The sequence below is a fragment of the Cupressus sempervirens genome, chromosome 5 (assembly GCF_028749045.1).
Source record: "Cupressus sempervirens isolate cs-2001-9-10 chromosome 5, ASM2874904v1, whole genome shotgun sequence".
Taxonomy (NCBI): Eukaryota; Viridiplantae; Streptophyta; class Pinopsida; order Cupressales; family Cupressaceae; genus Cupressus; species Cupressus sempervirens.
This window is the reverse complement of record NC_143122.1, coordinates 773,491,428-773,510,706: the sequence shown is the minus strand read 5'-3', so window position 1 is coordinate 773,510,706 and position 19,279 is coordinate 773,491,428. Positions and strand designations below refer to the sequence as shown.

Sequence of the window (19,279 nt, the reverse complement as noted above, 5' to 3'; positions counted from 1 at the left end):
AATTATTTAAATGCCTTATCTAAATAAATAATAATAAATATTAAAAATCTACAACTTTATTTATTTAAAGAGCACAATTTTTCAAATACTTCTCTGAAATTGAATTGTTTAAAACAATAAAATAATAATAATAACAAATCCTGAAACTGATTGAAGCAAACTATGGATTACTTTGTGCTTATTGCTATTAATATGCTAGTTATTGCTATATTTTTAATGATAAAAACAAATCGTAAAACTTTGCACCTTTAAGAAATACATTTTTCGAGATAAGGAATATTGAAAACTTGGGAGGTGGCTATCCTCCAACAAACTGTAAAGTTGACCAATTTTGAAAAAATCGAAAGCATCGTAGATTTTTCTGAAAATTTCAGCATTTGATCTTATGATCTGCATAGTTTATTGTCGAAAACTACAAAATAATTGACAAAAAAATTCTACATTTTCCTGAATCTGACAAAAAAAACAAGTATGACTTTGTTTTATCTTTTCTACAGTTTGTCTGCACCTTTCTTTATTTTCACCAGGATCAGTGACTATCGTTAAATACGTCTCCATAGATCTGAGTAACACTTCGAGTAGATCTCCATTGACAATCATCCACGTCAATCGACAATTCTCTGCATTTTATTGGCCACTTCTTCCAACTTAAAAGGTCAAAATAAACCCATGATGGAAGATCATCAAATAGACTGCAGGTCTTTTTACCTGGCCCACTCTCGGTCCAAATCATCAGATAATCCAAGCCAAAATTGAACAGTTATAAATCAAGAAATTTATAGTTCTAATTAGATTTTGGCAAATTCAATGCACTTCTTCCCATCAAGCTTTCCAGAAAAGACATGCTGTATATACTCTGCTTGAATAAATCTTCTATTCTGACATGGATGCATCTCGTCTATGAGATCAGGAGCACGACCCACTTCTGTTTCCTTGTCCGGACCATAAAACATGGCAATGGAGATTCGATCTCTGTTCATGTTTGTGACCGCTCTGTGCTCAATGCTCTTATATCACCTATTTCAGAATACAAAAACAAAATATGCACTTGGTAAGGATCCGATGGCATTAATCATTGTTCCCAATATCAATGGCAGGAGACAATTCATCAACAATGAAGAGATACATGAAATAATTCATGATTTCTTTAATCTAGACAACCATTCATAGCTTGGGTTAAAACCCATATTTACGCACCCATAGAAACATTCTTTGAATTAGTTTAAACTCAGATTGATAGTTCCTACAAATTGTTTTGCCCTAAAGACTGTTAAAAATTCATCTTCATTACCTCAAGCATGTCCCCAATATTGACAACCAGAGCACCAGGGATGGGTTGAATGGGAATCTATTCACTATCCTTACAGATCTGTAGCCCAACTATCTCATCATCCTGCAACAACATTGTCAAACCAGTTCCATCTGAATGAGGGCTTATGCCTAAAACAAGATCTGGTCTTGGGCAGGGTGGGTAGTAATTTAATCTCATTCTCTGTCTCATTTTACCACACATCTCAAGGAAACAATCTGGTGTTAGTCCCACTTTTTCTGGTAAGAGGCAAAGAATTTTATTGCCAAGCTTTTGAATTTCCAGAGCATATAGATCCACGGTTTATCTGAAACAAACGGACACCATAATTTTAATGAAAATGATGAGAAAAGAAGTTGAGCAAGAACAGAGCAACTATACCAAGGAATTATTTTGAAAAAAAGTATGAAGAAGTAGATATGTTCTAATCCCTACAGCAATAAGAGAACTAGAACAGGGGAATAGAGAAAAAGAGTCTTTTACATGAGATCAATCAATAAAATTGTATGAACATTAATTAACAAAGATTTAGGTACCTAAAATCCGCTGGCTTTGTTGGCCAGAAATCCATTTTTCTATTTTCTAGAGGCAGAGTAAAGGACATCATATCTGCCCAATCTAGTACTTGGTCATCAGAAATTACAAAGGCCTGGCCATAGCCTTCAATCTCTTGCATTTTGTACTTGATCTGAACATATTACAATTTTTAATCTACAACTTAATTTATAATCAATTTTGATGCACCCACCTGAAAAAATCCCCATTCTTGGCAAGCCATACCAAGTTTTTCTATTTCCGTTTGCCTGCAAAGCTCTGAATCCCCTGTAAAAATGTCCATATCAATTGTGGGAATGTCCATTTGATGAACAGGAAAGTCAATTGGACGCTCTTTTTCTGATCTGATGTATCTTTCAGGAAGGCTTTGAAGACTCTGAGATGCCAATTCCTGAACAACAGGAATTGAAAATCTTCTTGAAGTTCCATCAGAGGGATTAAAGACCGCAGCTGAATTAAACATAATACTTCTTTCAATCTAAACAAACCAGCTACTTGCTTCTGCACTCTCAGAAATCCTATCAAGTGCTGAAGTGGGATGAGCTCTAAATGCAATCATCCAGCTGTAAAGATAAAATTAAGAACGTGGCTGCTGAATATTTTATTTCATGGAATCATCCACATGCTTCAACTGTCTGTATTTTATTTTTTTAATAGTCATATCAAAAATATTCCATATAACTCGTTACTGATAATAATTCTCATATTCCTTTGCTCATCCCAGAAAAAACGTATACAATAACTCTCATCTTTCTGATCTAGATAGGGAAACTCTGCAAGTCAATTTGTTTGGCTCACAGATACATTATTATTATTCTACGCGGCTTTATGACTCAACATGACTATTGTTTGTTGGCAGCATTTTACTTTCAAGTAATATAATATTTTTTTGCTTCTATCTTTTATTGATAAAAAGTTCTCTCTATACATATTTTCATGTAGATTACACCCTCTATTATAGATGACTGCTGTTTTTCATTTCTTATGATAATTTTAAAAATAAAATAACTTCACTAGTAATATAAAATTTCATTTAGAAGTTAAATTTAGCATTATTAATCATTTCATATGTAGGATTCATTCAGAATGTGGTAAGAGGCCGAAGCCAAGATTAATTATTATTTGTTTTGATGAATTATTATTATTATTTATTAAACTCGAGTAGATTTGAACCCAAGACCTCTTCGATAAGAGACTAACAATTTACTATTGTGTTGTAGACTATTGCCTAATGAAGAATTTAGTTATTTAGGTACATCAAAGTGGATTTTATGAATGTGATAGTATTTTTTAATATTTGTTTTTGAAGTAGTTGATAGCAGTTAAAAGGATGGGGGGCTAGCAGTCGAAGGTTACCTCCCAATTATCTAACCTATACCAACTTTAAACATCAAAAACCATAATATGTTCAGAGCTAAATTGTCATTAGCTACAGTCCTTAAACTACTATGCATAAGAAACTGAATAATAAACCAACAACATTTAATGACATCACTTCTATTGGTCCAATTAATCGACATGGTCCAAAAAAACCCGTGGGGTGTAAATTTCAGAGACATAATCATAAAAAATAAAAAAAAAACACAATAGATCCTAGGCTAGATGCCCTCTTCCTTCTCCTAGTTACCATTCTTTTGCTCCTCAGGAGCTTCCCTCGTTGCATCCTCCTCCTCCGCTTTCATTCGTCTATCTAGGATGGTTTTTAGCTAGTCCTCCGCCAGAAACCCATAGATGGAATGAGTTGTCTCAGTTGTCTTTCCCAGGTCCTTTTCCTCTTTGTTAGCCTGTATGAAGTAGAGGGTTGTGGCTGTAGAGTGCATAACCTTGGTGGAGAACTCAACCAAGGTTTCAAATTTTTGGCAGATAGTAGTATGGTTATCCAATAGGTCCCTCATGACTGTCTCAAGCCTCACCATTTGCATCTTAGTGTGGCTATGTTTACCTTTCTTCTCAGTACCCTTGGGGATTTCCTTCCTAGGAGAGGTGATGTCTTCCCCCCCACTATGAGTCGGGGTAGCTTCCAGGGTATCAAAGACATGGGATGGGCTGATAGAGCTAGGGGTAGGTTTAATGTCTTGGTGGAGTCTTTTCTTTTTAGTAGGTTTATCCTCACTATCAGAGGAGTTAGAGCTGGAGTCATACTTCAAGGGGGTCTTAAATTTCTCTAGTTGGAGTGACTAGCTAGTTCTCCTAACACATTGTTTTCCCTTCCTGGTGTTCAATTCTAACTCAATAATGCTAACTTTAACCTTAGGGCTAGTTTTGACCTTGGTGACATGGGCTTTCTTGGACCTCTTAAGACTAGAGCTAGGGTTGGGGTCTATGGAGGTCTGAGGGGTGATAGAGGCTAGGGGATTAATTAGGAGAGGGGGGTTCTATGCCAGGTGTTGGATGAAAATTTTATTCATTAGACCCTGGTGGATAAGGTAGAAGAGTTTCCCCTCCTCGTATTTCCTTCTAGGCTTAAAAATGCTATCCTCTAGCAAATGCAATAATAGAAATGCAAAGGAGATATGGTTGAGATTTTTGAAATGATTCAAGATAGGAAAATGATAATAATGTATTACCTGGTAGCAATATTCCAAGTTAATGTATCTAATGATCACATAATGGATGAAATACCATGGCTTAGGAAGGGCAACCCACACAAATCCACCACACAATCTCTTTGATTCCTCCTTGAATTTGAAGAATTTTTGCAAGCTTGCCTCCTCATTTACCTTAGCTTGTCTTCCACCATTTCTTTCCATCCAATAGAAAATCCTCAGTCCTCACAATGTTTTCTTCAGAAATTTCAAAGCTCATGCCATTAACAGTAACTTGTCTATCCTTCCAATTTTGAAAGATCTCCATCGAGACCATCACCGCTTCACTACTACTGATACACTCATCTACATCCACTAGTTCAATATAGTCGTTAGTTCCCATGTCATCACCTGGGTCCATTACTAACTCTTTTGATGACATAGACTTGCATTAGGTTTTAGATTTGGAAAATATAAAATGCAAAGCCGCAATGGAGAAAATGAAAAGGCATTGCATAGTCATAAAAAATCTACAATGTTTCCCAAAAAATAAGAATCTCCCAACATAGTATGTGTGGGCAGTCCCTTTCCATCTACAAATGACCGTCACCAACTGTACCAATTGCAGGAATTAACTAACTTGTCTTTATGGTCATTACAAGATCATTTTTTAAATCTCGCCGAATCCCCCCTTTGCATCATTTATGATAGTAATCAATATTCACAGTAGTTGGGACATAAATGTTAATCAACATCCAAACGTGCCAAGAAAATCCTTTATGAAGTGCCACATTCCTGTGACCATGTGTAAGAAAGGAGACCTACCACCTAGTTTGATAGTTCATGTGTCATTATTGAAGGTATGGTCCCTTTTCATCACAACTTGAGTTGATGATGGCAATAAACTGATGTCATCCCATTTCACTAACCATGTGACACTATGGCTAGCTTTGGCAAGATGATCTACCATGCTATTTCCTTCCCAATATATATGTGCCACGTCGATATTGTAATAATCTTCCATCATCCTTTGTATTTCATAGATTATGGTTTTAATCGATCAATTGCATTTTCCCTCTCACTTAGCAGCCTTGATGATTAGTGTTGGTAAACATATTGGTACAAACCATTGCACCAAAACCCCAAGGTGAAGGCTGCACACTAGGATCATAACATCCCACCATGCTCTATAGTCCATACTATAGGTTGGATGTGCACCCATACGGTGGGCCCTCCCTTGGTCGTATGAGCTTTGGACGACATTGGCATTGCCACCCACTCTAAGACTCAAACCTGGGTGGAGGCTCTGATACCACATGGTACAAAACATTACACCAAAACCTCGAGGTACTAGTGAAACCACCCACTAGGATCATAACACATATTATTCTTTTATTCTAATCTTGAATGCCCAATATTATTGAACAATATTTGATTACAATAGTTGGGAAATCATAGCTAAGTGATTGACTTCCCTCTAAATTCTTAGGTACAACTCCTTGGAATTTTGTGATTTTTAATGTCTTGTTTACTCCTAATCTAAATGGGGCTTGTTCTTGATCAAAGAACAAGAGAGGTAAACCAAGTTAGGCCTAGACAAGAACTAACTTAGGGGAAGATTTGGGTCTTAAAACTAATCAAGTTCATGAACTCACACTCTTATGAACTTGCAAAAATTGATGAAATCCTAATGAATTCTATTTATGAATTAACTTCTTAACTGAAAGCTTCTAACTCTAATAAGGAAGAGACTAACTTGAAGAAAAACAAAAAACAAAACCTCTTTAAACTTTTGATAATACTATTATTATCTACAGCTTGCCACATTGAATAGGGGAATAAAGCTCTATTTATTCCTTAACTCAATTCAATGGAAAGATATATCCTAAGATATCACAAAACAATGGAACAATAAATAATTGACACATAATACATTCAACTTGTCTCTAAAATATGAAGTATCTCCTGCCAAAAATTAGCTGAGCTTCTATTAATCTTTCTATTAGATACATATAGGATTCTGAGATGACCATTACAAAATGAGACTCAAATCAGTTCATCTCCTCAAAATTGACAAATGGCAAGGAGCCAATTGTCAATTACAATCATTACATTAAAATATGAAAGAGTGGGATAAGAATCACTTTGCCTTCTTTCCCTTTTCTAACTTTTCCCTATAGGCTTTGGTAGAAACAATGATTGGGATCAACTGCTTATGTCTATGAACATGAGCATTAGTGTATCTTAAGAGCCACTTGGAATTCTCTCTAGCTAGATCTTTGATGGCATTCAACTACTCTTGTATTTCCTACATAGCCACATGTATACACCCGCCAAGATTTGGAGCTTCGACACTCTGTTTCTAGCTAATTAAAAGATTTCTCTGTTAAGCCATCTAGATAATTAGAGAAATTCTTTTGCATGATGACAACTCCAACTATCCCTTTCCCTTTCCCACTAGCTTGGGAATCTATATGTAGACCTCTTAGTAATTCGTAGTCTCTATCTTGATCCTTTTTAACTTTAACTTCCATTTCCTTTAATCCTTCTTCTACCACTAGGATCATTTTAGATTTGAATTGCATATTCTGTAGCCAATCAAATAAGGGCTCATCTTGCTTAGTTAGAATCTTTGCCTCTACAACTTCCTTAGCCTTTATGTGGATGATCATTTTTAATAAGGAAATGCAATCCTCACTCTTGGCTTTCTCCACTACCAGGGTAGCTCGGTTAGCTAAGATATTATCTTTCTTCGTTTCGAGCCTTAGTACTACATTATCAATTTGCTCTATGATTGCAAGTCCCCCAGACTTGAGTTTTCTACTCCACTCCTTACCAATGCACCCAAAGTGATTGTCTTCTTGTAACTGGGAGATGATAGATTGAATCTCAGTGGTTGTAGAATGACTGGTGGTCGACATTGCCAAGATGCTTGCTAGCGGGGTGACTAGTTGCCTGATGAAGAAATTAAGCTCATGAATATCCACCTTCATTCTGACTTTAGCTAGCTTAAGGCTTTCGAGTTGTCCTTCTATCACATCATTTGTTGACTTCCATAGGCCCATCTTGGTGTCATGTCTAACTTCTCCAAGGTCCACAGAATGTAAGGGAAAGTTCTCTAAAGACATGTCTTCAATCCTCCCTTCCTTACTGGGCTTAGCAATCTCCATAGTCAAATGCCCTGAATCAAGATCTTGTCCAAGAATTGACAAGGTCTTCTGCTTCTTAACTTTACTCAGTACCAATCTAGAACAGATAGGTAGAGATAAAGTTTCTTTTTTGGGGACTCTCTCTTCTTTCTTCTTCCTCTTTCTATCTAAGGTGTCTTCTGGCCATGATTCTATGCCAATCACCCTAGATGTAGTCTCCAACGTGTCTACACTAAACATTTTTCTTTTGATTGGAGTCAATCTCTTCGTAGCTGAAGAGAAATGGTTCTTTGGGGCTGAAGAAATAAGTTTTTTTTGTCTTCTTTATAGCTTCATCGAACTCAGTAGACTCACTTTCACTGCTTCCACCATCTCCAAGATCTACCACATGTACTTGGGGACTACTTAGTAGGAATAGTGTGGCATTTACAGATGGTATCAAACTACTATGGGGTGAGAGGGCCACTATAACCATGTTGTCCTTCAACTCCTCTTCCTTCTTCTTCTCAACATCTATTTAAATTTTGATCACTAGTACTAAACCATCCTAACAAGTTTTATCAAGGGGGATATTCTTGTCACGAGATTGGTCACCTTCATAGGCTGGTTGAGTAGGCCCTTGAGTGATAGGCAAGATTGTACTTGAGGCACCACTTTGGGAATAGGAAGTAGTAGCTACATTTAGAGATGCTTGGGTGGTCACACCTTTGCTCTTGCTTCACCATGTCATTGTCCACTCAACCCATTTTCTAGTTCTCTTATAGATTTTGGCCATCATAATATCTAGGTCTTCCGTAGCTTCTTCATAAGGTTCCAAACTTGTTGGACTATTCCTTAGCTTAGTCAAGTAAGAGTTGTTATACATGTTCTGACCGTTGTTTGCAACTCCTTCTACATTAATGTTAATTTTATACATTTTTACCTAGTCAACTATCAGTTTGGCAAAGGCTCGATCATGACTCTTGAACTCGTCTTTGTAGTTAGCCCGATAGTCTTCAATGATAGTGATGTGATTTATCACGCTCCCTATTTGCAAGACATCTCTGGCATACCCATTCCAGTCAAACATGGGCCTTATGACTTCGTACATGTCCAACTTTTATTTCTTCTCAAACACTTTCATTGAATGTTTTTGGCATTGGATCAGATGTTGTAGCTAAAAGCTTTGACTTTCATGGGGAATTTGCATCCTTTCTTCTTCAAGCTCCCACTTAGTATATTTGTTAGAGTAATTATTTATTATTCTTATTAATTAGATTGTGTTGATTTAATTGATTATCTTTTTATTACTCTAGTTACTTAAGCTTTCTCTTAGGTGCATATAATTAATATTTGATATTAATTATAATGTGCAAACCTAGTTTTCTTTCCCTCTAGGGTTTTGTTCACCTTTAAGGTTGAATTTTTGTATTTTTTGTTTTCATAACGTGGAATACAATTTTTCTCTCACACCACACAGATAATGGGAGGGAGTATTTGAACCAAGCATTTAGGGATTTTTGCTCTAAACATGGTATTCTCCATCAATTTTCAGTACCATACACCCCTCAACAGAATGGTGTGGCTGAGAGAAAGAACAGAACACTTTGGGAAATAGCTAATTGTATGATTCAATCTAGGTCCATGGATTCATATTTTTGGGCAGAGGCAGTCAATTGTGCCAACTATATTTAGAATCAGATGCCTCACAAGGCAATTCGACATATGACTCTTGAGGAATGCAGAGATTTTCCAAACTCTACTTTTCCTCTTTTGGTTTCTCTTCAGTAGTTTATTTTGGATGCAAGTAATCTTGGGCACAAAAAAGTTGGCTTTCATCAACTTGTTCATGGTATCAGAGCAAGTTTGTGTCAAGTAAAACAAGCTGCCAACCAATTGCATGTACAATGTGGGATCCACTAAAGGCAAAGTTCAAGAGGTAGACAAAGTAACACCCGACTGAAAAGGTGTAGGAGTAGGCTGGCAATCAAGCATGTCAAAGCGTTGAAGCATGTCAAGAGCATACTTCTACTAGTAAACAAAGATTCCAGCAGGGGGCTAAACAATCTAGATACAAAGAAAATAGTGTAGCATGCCAAGATCAGTCATCTCAATCTCTTCCATCAATGCTCTCTAAACATCCTTAATCATAGAGGATGAGCTACCTATGAGAAGAAGATCATCAAAACATAGCACAAGGATCAAAACCTTAGCCTCAAGACGCTGAATGTAGAATGTAGGATCAGAATGGCAGCATGTGAAGCCTATAAAAAGCATAAAGGAGTCCATCTTGTCATACCAAGCCCGAGGGGCCTATTTGAGATCATATAATGAGTGTCAAAGTCTGCAAACCAATGAGGAATATTGCACAAACCCCTAAGGCTGCTCCATGTAAATCTCCTTAGTAAGATCATCGTGTAAGAATGCACTCTTCACATCCATCTAAAAAATGGGCCATCCCTGTGAAGCTGCGAGGGATAAGACAAGGCGAATAGAGTTCATCTTGGCAACAGGGGAAAATGTCTTAGTATAATCAATAACCTCAACAAGTGAAAAACCCTTCGCAACAAGATGTACCTTGTACTTATCAATAGAGCCATTAGGAAAAAAATTAGTATGATACAACCATTTGCATCACACTACCTTTCTTCCCTTAGGAAGTGAACAAAGATCCCATGTATGATTCTTCATCAAAGAAGAATACTCCTCCTCTATTGCACTATCCCATTCAAAATGTCTTGTTGCTACTACAAATGTCTGAGGATCATCACAAATAGCATGACTAAGAAGCCTAGGACCTGCAGTATGAGAACAGGTGCGATAGGAAGTGGAAGGGTCACCAACTAGAGATCTTGTAGCCTCAACTGTAGCTCAAGCCCATTTAGGCATCTAGGGAGGATCTTGTGGCAGAGGTAAATGGGGATCACCAAGATCATCATCGTCATCATCTGAAAAAGAGACCAGAAAGGATGAGGGAGTGGTGGTAAGTGAAGTAGACTTTGGAGGTAGGCTATCTACTGCAGGAAGGTGCTCATCAAACTGGACATCCCATCAAAAGAGGACCTCTTTGCAATTAGGATCAAATAACTTGTAGGCCTTAACATCCTCATTGTAGCCAACAAAAATGAGGTGTCGGCTCTTTCGTTTCATATGCATTTCATTCGTGATCTGATCCAAGATGGGGTTCTCTCTTTGGAGTATATTCCCTTAGATGCCCAGGTTGCCGACATCTTCACCAAGTCATTTCCATCACCTCGCTATCTTCAATTGTGGTCTATTCTTGGGATTATGGAAGTTTTCCTTGGGGGGTCTTGTTGAGGCCTTCCTTCCTTCATATTTTTTCAACATGTTTGTTCTATCTCTTTTTGGAGAGGGGATTTTCCAACTGGGTTTTCTCCTTTGTCTCTAGTTTACAAAAATTTCCTTGTATTGGGTACCTGACCAGGCCTTGTTGCTAAGACCCCTTTTCCTACTTTCATAGCTTTGCTAGGTTAGCTTCCTCTTGAGCTTCACTTAAGGGGGGGTGTTAGAGTAATTATTTATTACACTTATTAATTAGATCGTGTTGATTTAATTAATTAAGTCCTTTTGTTACTCTAGTCAATTAAGCTTTCTCTTAGGTGCATATAATTAATATTTTATATTAATTATAATGTGCAAACCTAGTTTTCTTTCCCTCTAGGGTTTCATTCACCTTTAAGGTTGAACTTTTATACTTTTTGTTTTCATAACTTGGAATACAATTTTTCTCTCACACCGCTAAGATTTTCCAAGCTCTGCTTTTCCTATTTTGGTTTCTCTTCAGTAGTTTATTTTGCATGTAGGTAATCTTGGGCATAGTGAAGTTGTCTTTCATCAACTTCTTCAATATTCACTTGTAAGGCTTGCCTTATGATCTCGATCAACATGATCATGTTGCTTGGATACCTTGGAAGCTTTAAGGGGAATCCATCAAATGTTGCAAGACGCAAATATGAAAAATGATGAGAATTGAATTAAGAAACATCCAAATTGACTAATGGTGGCCATGGCTTCTAGGCCGAATCTCCTTTTTGGGCATCCCTATAGCTCCCTACAAATCCTCATAGTAAATGCATCATTCACTTTGACATAATTTGAATAACTATTTTGTAACTATAGACATGGATAAAGTTCATAAGATTTAACATCACAAGGGAAAGTTTCTAATCTTGGGAAGCTAGGCCATAATTGCAATGAGGCCAACATGTAAATCAAGAAGGAAGACATGTAGAATTTATCATAGAACTTAGCTTCCTAGACAACAAATTGGACAAAATTTTGCTTACCTCTTGAGCCCACTAAATGTATTGGGTATCCAAGCAAATTACTTTAACTAAAAAAAGTTTTGCTTGATGAAATTCAAAGCCACTACGTCAGCTTTCAACCTTTGCAAGAGGACCAAAATATCAATGATTTATGGCTTGAGGTTTGTCCCAAACAAGGATTTGAGAACTTTACTCTTATCACTCCACAGTTTCTGGAACCATGTCCTCATGATTTCTTTCCTCCAGATCATATTTTTAGATGAGAACTATGAGATGGCTCTACCAATGTCTAAATCAGAGAACTCCTCCCACTTTCACACTTGAAGGCAATTCACCACTATTTGCCTATCTATTGAGATTAGCACTATATCATTAGGTAGCACAAATTGTCTAGTTTCTGGATTACATTGATGAATAAATCAACTCAGGGGATTGTATTGCGACCAGGAAACCAACTGCCTCAACTAAACCACATCATTAGAGCTTCTTGATGATAGGATGAATTTGTTCTGCCCTCAACCTTTTCAGGAAGTTTTCCATGTCAAAGAAGCAAAGAGAAGTATCTGTGAAGTTCTGCAATGTAGACTTGATCCCTGTTAACCCATAAAAACCCGTGAACTTGGTTTCCATGAGTTTGTGAATGAGATTTTGAATTGATAATGCGAATGGGGAAAAATATGAAATAGTCGTAGGTTTATCAAAAGTTATATGTATGGATAGAAAGACACATCAAAGAAAAGCGATAACTTATTCAATTGCTTATATATCTTTATACAAGAGCCTCAATTCATGTGTTGGTCTTTAGAATTCACACCACATGAATGAATTTAAGGAGATACCCATTAGATAGTAAATGCAAGATTTCAATGGACATCTAGAGGTGTTTTCACTACTCTGTTGAACTCAAGGGTAACTTTCTATATTTTTGTTACTTACTTTCTCATTTTCCTTCAAGTTTTGGAAAGTTACCATTAGGGTTCCTTATCAAGGAAAATATGCCAGATGAGATGCTTGCTATGTTTCTTCATCTTTAATGATTCAATCTATTCCAATATCATCCTAAAATACTCTGCATCCTTTAGGGGCTTGGATTTAATTGTTAACTTGATTTCCTTGAGAAATCAAAAAATTGTCTTCATGGGTTGAAAACCTGTCGAGGAGAAGACATTTTCCATTTTTTCACCAAGGCTTAAATATTTGAGTAATAATGAATCTAAAAAATGTTTGGAGATCTTAACTTGGATTCAAACATTAACTTATCTTAGAAACCTTCACTCTTTCCACATGTTTACTGCATCTGTATCTTCAAGTGGTTATTATGGGAAATCACATTCATGGGTCCAAAGCCCATTGAGGAGTTTCAAATTTTTGCCAACACTTTATTATTAAAGAGTGGTATGTCGTGAGTGAATATGGAGCATGATTGATCATTAAATGAGTAAATTCTATCTCTATTTGGACTAGGTACTAACTTACCCGACTAGCACATGGTAAAATGAACACCCACCCAACAAGAGGGAAAGACAAGGTAAAAGGGAAAATCTGATGGAGATCACCTAACCTTAGGGACTTAGACCTAGACTCAAATATGACCGAGGATTTCAATCACTTTTCCTACTAAACAATACTCACTTTTTCCAACTAGTTTGAAAACAAAAAGTGGGGCAACAGTTGGTGTTGTCTGGAGACTTGGGCAATCCATGCCTAAGCAAGAAATCCAAGATCTTTGGTCTATCAAAAATTAAAAGGTGGTTACACAAAAAAAATAAAGCAGTAAAAAGAAAGGGAAACTAAACTAGAAAAACCAAAATGGGAACTATGTTGATCTCAGATTGGTTTTGACAAGTGAGTGTCTATACACTTAAGTGATTTACTTAGTTCATACCGAATAAGTAGTATATGTCAAGAACAACATGTATAAGTTAGAGCATGTCGAGTCAATAGTGAGTGCTGAGTCACTCATATGCAGAGTCAATCAAGAGCCAAGCAGATATTATATGTCGAGTGATTCAGGAGTTGAGCAATTAGTGCATGTTGTGTCATTCAGATGCCAAGTCACAGTGTTGAAATTAGTATATACTGAGCATCAGAGACTTCAGATGTCGAGTAACATAGTTTTTTCATAGTTGTTTGTATTGGCACAAACTACTATGTAAATGATTTTTGAGTGAAATTACAAATTGAATTATGTTGATTTGGTGATAAGGACAAAACTTAAGTTGGAATCCCTATGAATTACATGCATCCAATCAGGTAGAGGGAAGGTTTAAGCAGAAAAATGGATGAATCACAACCATTGATTCATACCTAACCCTAAGTCACCTAGGTCTTCTTAAGGAGGAAAAACCTTAAACTTTTTGTGAGAGTGAAAGGGAATGTATGAATGTTCAAGGTGAGTTTTGCATGTGAAAACTAGAACATTCATGGTTACCAAGGTATTATGATCTTAAATTGCATTGCAGAATTAGTTAAAGGAGAACAGAAAAGAAAAAGAAAAAAGAATAACAGAGAGACATCTGATCAAGAAGGATCAAATGCACATTAGTTTAGAGGTGATCTATCATCAAGAAACAACGTGCTAACTGCAAGATCAATGCTAAGACATTCTAATAGGTGAATTAGTTAAATCTCTTAATAGAGTAGTCTTAATAGGCTATATTGAAATCCTCTAACAAGGTGCTTACTTTATTGTGAATTGAAATCATTTAACAAGGTGCACTTTTAATAGGGTGTTGAAATCCTTTAATATGGTAAGACCTAATAGTCTTTGTAAGCCTTTAATAGGGAAAACCTTTCATAGGGTAGATCATGTTTCATGAATAAACATTGTAACCTTCATTGGATACACTTTATTACTATAGTAGTGAAGATTTTTGGGTGTCATCCCCACCCCAATTTTACCTTCTCATTGGAGGGTTTCTGGGTAATCATATCTAGTTTCATATATGTGTGGATGCTTACTAGTTTACATGCTTTAGATGTACATTATTTACATGATATTTCAATTTACTTATTGAATATGTGAGATGGATGTGTGGTGAATATTTTATGGGTTAAAAGTTTGAACTACTGATTCATGCCCACCTCTTAGAATTTTACTTTTCCTATCGTCATTCCAAAAATTAGTATTAGAGTGTTGGTTCTCTGAAAGAGAATTTTTGTAGCTTTGAGGAAAGATCTTGGGAATGGAATCCTACAAGTTGGGAAAGATCATTGAGAATTAGGGAATTGAAATAGAACTCATTCTACATCAACTAAATGAAGCAAGAGAAGACTTAAGGAAATCTTTAAAGAGAAGGAAGGAAATTTCCATTGAGGAGGATGACACATAATAGAGAGAGATAGACACTACTAAGCTATTTGTAAAAGGAGACTCCAATGAATTTGATGCAACAATTGAAGACTTAATGGAGAAGAATAGAGCCCAGGCTAGAGAAATTAGAAATCTCAATTTAGAGCAAGAATTTTTGTGAGGTGATAGAACAAGAAAATAAATCTATGAAAGAAAAAGCCATCATTGAATATGACAAAAGAATTTTGACCAGTAGACTGGAAGAGAAATCATCAAAAGTAACTAGGATTGATAGCATGCAATTGGAAACTTTGGGTCAAATGATGAATGCCAACCATGAATTGAATACCAAGGACATTGAGATACCAACATTCAAGTTATAGAATGAGAAACTGAACAATGATCTGAAAAGGGAAAAGGAATTTTCTAATAGTTTCAATAAAGTGAAGCCATAAAGTACTTTGAACAATTGATGAGATCCCCTGGTTGCAACAATGATACATCTAGACTGGGATACATAAGTATTGAAGAAGGAGAGTCATCCAAAAGTGCTGAAGAAATGAGCAACATAGATAAGAATTCCAAACCTACTTGTCATAATTGTGGTAAGAAAGGACATACTACCAATGTGTGCAGGAGCAAAACTATAAATTAGAATAATATGCAGAAAAGCATGGGTCACTGCCATAAGTGCAACAAAGAAAGTCATCAGGAACATGAATATAGAACCAAGACCATGCACACTCAAAGAATTGAAGGACATTGTTACAACCATCAAAAGTATGAACATAGAGCCTTTGAGTGTAGATTCAACCCATTATGGTCATCAAACAAGCATACAAAGGTAAAGAACAATGGCAAATTTTACAATTGGGACTCTAATACAAGGTATAGTTGTGACTATTGTCAAGAGTATGGACATATCCCTAAGAACTATATTACAACACACTTCAGAATTGACTATAAAATTTGGTTGAGTCAAACCACATCTTCTAGTTGTTTAAATTTTGGTCACATTAGATGATATTGCCCAAGAAGATCAAAGACACCAAGTTGTGAATTCAATAAAGGAAAAGGCAAGGTAGATATTGAAAATGTTAGAAATGAAATGAACAAGACATGGAAGAAAAAGGAGGATTGCAACATGTATCAAGTGAAGAATGGATCACTTCACCCAATGGGTCAGGTGATCACACCTCATCAAACTAAGAAATCAAGAGGTATATGGGACTGATATTCAAAAGCTATATCATACATCAATTCCAAAGGATTTAGTTATGAAAATATTACATAAGCATGAATAAAGATGCAAGGTGTTATTAGGAATCAAAGAAAAATATTTAAGTTTTTCATGGTATTGCCAAGCATGAAAAGTTTCCTATGATTCCTAATTGAAATGCTAGAGGATGCAAATCTAATAGATTGGTTAGTAGTAGCCGAGCTTGTAATGATTTCTAAATGAATGGAAAGATTGGTGGATACCAAGAGAGCCATAAATTAGTTGATGCTAAGCTTACAACTGTATAAGCACTTAGCATTAATTACAGTATTTAAAAGGGGTATTTGATCAATTTCTACTCATTTAACATCATTGGAAATTGAGAGAGCAAGAAGAGCTAAAGGAAATTTGGAAATTTCATCTGAAGCATTTGTAGGAGATTTGAACAGCTATTCAACATCATTTCATCAGATTTTGCAAGGTATTTATTGTGTGCCAAGCTTCGCAATTTCAAATTTCATGATGCTAGATTTGTAAAATGATATCTATTTCAAAAGGTGTCAAGGGAAAAGAAGTTTTAAAATGTTTAGTTGGTTAGCAATGAGGTAAAACAATCTATTTTCAAGGCCATTTTAGACATTGCATACAAACAAGATCCCTCTATGATGCCACCGTAAGTTTTAATGATACAGGATGTTAGAAAATGTTATAATTGTAAGATTGGTAGTATTGGTAACATGGAAACCAGAGAAGCATATGGAAAACTCAGTGAAAATGGTGTGTTAAGGGAAGAATTCAAGATTGTAGAAAAGAAAGGGTTAACTCATGCCCTAGATTTCGCTAACAAGTTCAAAGCTAAATGGATCACGATTATTTTGAGTAGAATTCATGATAGCTTAGTGTGGTTAGATAATGGACCAATCAAAATCACAAAGAGAATGATCCATAGGGTAACAGGGTATCCAACCCTAGATTGGCCAAAGACTATGAGAAGTGAGTCCAAAGAAGTGACTAAAAAAAACATTGGAGCTATGTGGAAAAAGAGAGGAATGACCATAGACACCATCATAGATCCTATGATAGATTTCATAGTAAGGGTAATTGCACATAAATTTTATCAATCAAGTAGATTGAATAGTGTACCCTGCATTGCAGTAGATATGGGTTACAAGATTGTGAAGAAGGATCATACATATGATCTTACTAAGCTGTAGCTACAATAATTGATTGAAAACCTAGGAGCAATAAGGAAAAAAAAGAGTGCTCAGTGTAAATTTAGGTCTATTTTGATATGCATCTTCTTTTATGTTCAGAACACATTTCCTACATTTGGTACTATTGCATGGGAAAAAAATAGGTTTGTTGTAGTTCAAATAGGAGAGTTCATTGAACAATTAGTTGAAAATTTTGAGTCAGTAATGACTAGTTATTTTGAAGACTTCAAGCAATCCATGAAGAAGAGATTAAGAATTCTAGTGTAATTAGTTGAAAAACATTATGATGATGTTTGTTTCCTACTTGATGCTAATTACCCATTTTTTCAAGTAGTAATTCCAAGAGTAAGATGGTTGAGGCCATTAGGTTATGAAATTAATGTTGATGAAGCCTTTGCAACAATAACGACACTACTTGTAGAAGAAATAGAAAAAGATGACAAAGCATTCGGTAAATATGAGATGACCAAGTCTAAGATTACTATGGAGTTGAAGACTACATCTTTCATAAAAAAGAAGGATAAACTGGTAAAGAAACTAAAAGAAAAATTTGGTGAAGGTGCCGAGTAGGAAGATGAAGAGGAAGAGGATGAAGAGGAAGAAGACACTTAGATTCAAGCACCACTTGCATTGACACAAGGAAAGGCTGAAGATCAGCAAGAGGAAGAATCAAAAACTGTAGAAGGTTCCAAGGAAGAAGAAGCCAAGGAAGCACCTATTCCTACTGATCAGAAGAAGAGAAAGGCTAAGGCACAAATAGTGACAAGACCTAATAAGGTTGCTAAACAAGGCCAACCCAAGCCTACAACACCTACCACAAGGGCCAGTACATGTGTCATTGCACAAAAGGATAAAGAGAAAGAAAAGCCTAAAGAGCAAGAAGGTGGAGCACAAAAAATACCAAGGATAAAATATATTTCTTAGGCTGAAATTGATGATGAAAGAATTGAATCCAATGACAATAGCCAATTCCAAGTGGTGAGTCATAATCCATCCTTAGCTCTAGACAACTTATGTAATAATGTTAGAAATAATGTATATTTATCAAGTTTTTCTCACACTAATTTTGAAAATCTTGGAAAAGTTGAAAAGAATCAAGTGGAGGAGGCAATATATGCCATGATGGCCAATTTTAGGAAAGCCCCTCTAGAGATTGTCAACTCCATGCATAAAAGTTTATATGAAAGAGTTGAGAAAAAATGGCACTATTGCCTGAACTTAGAAAGGAAAATTAGGGAGACATCCCTTGCTCAAGTTATACCTAGACTTAGTAAGGCACATATAGCTAAAGCCATAGATAAATATATTGTTAGACTTCTTCCTAAATATAGGGCAGCATACTGTAGAACAACATTGAAGTTGTTGTAAAGAAGACCATGTAAATGTGGAAAATTATATATGGTCTAGCTACAAAAAAAGAAGGAGAGAAAGAGCCTATTGATGTTAAAGGTGATGAATATGATGATAATAATGAAGGCACAGTTGAGGGAGCTACTGAGATGAATGTAGCCGATCAGGAAAAAACTGAGAAAGAGCAACAACAAGAACAAACTGTGCAAGATACATGAACACTGAATGTTAGCCCTCCACAAATAATAAGTGTAAGTATTAAAATTGTCACAATAAAGGATTTTTCTAATCTCACTATTCAGAACATCAATCCCCTAACAGAGTAAGACTTGAAATAGATACTTGACCAATTTATACTACAGGCTAAATTGTGTAACAAACCTATATTGGTGAGTGTAGAG

General features: G+C 35.9%; 1 pseudogene; it reads right to left on the bottom strand.

The window, feature by feature from the left end:
• Window positions 1-788: 788 nt before the first annotated feature.
• Window positions 789-2,327, bottom strand: LOC149558216 (protein LATERAL BRANCHING OXIDOREDUCTASE 1-like; annotated as a pseudogene).
• Window positions 2,328-19,279: the final 16,952 nt, after the last annotated feature.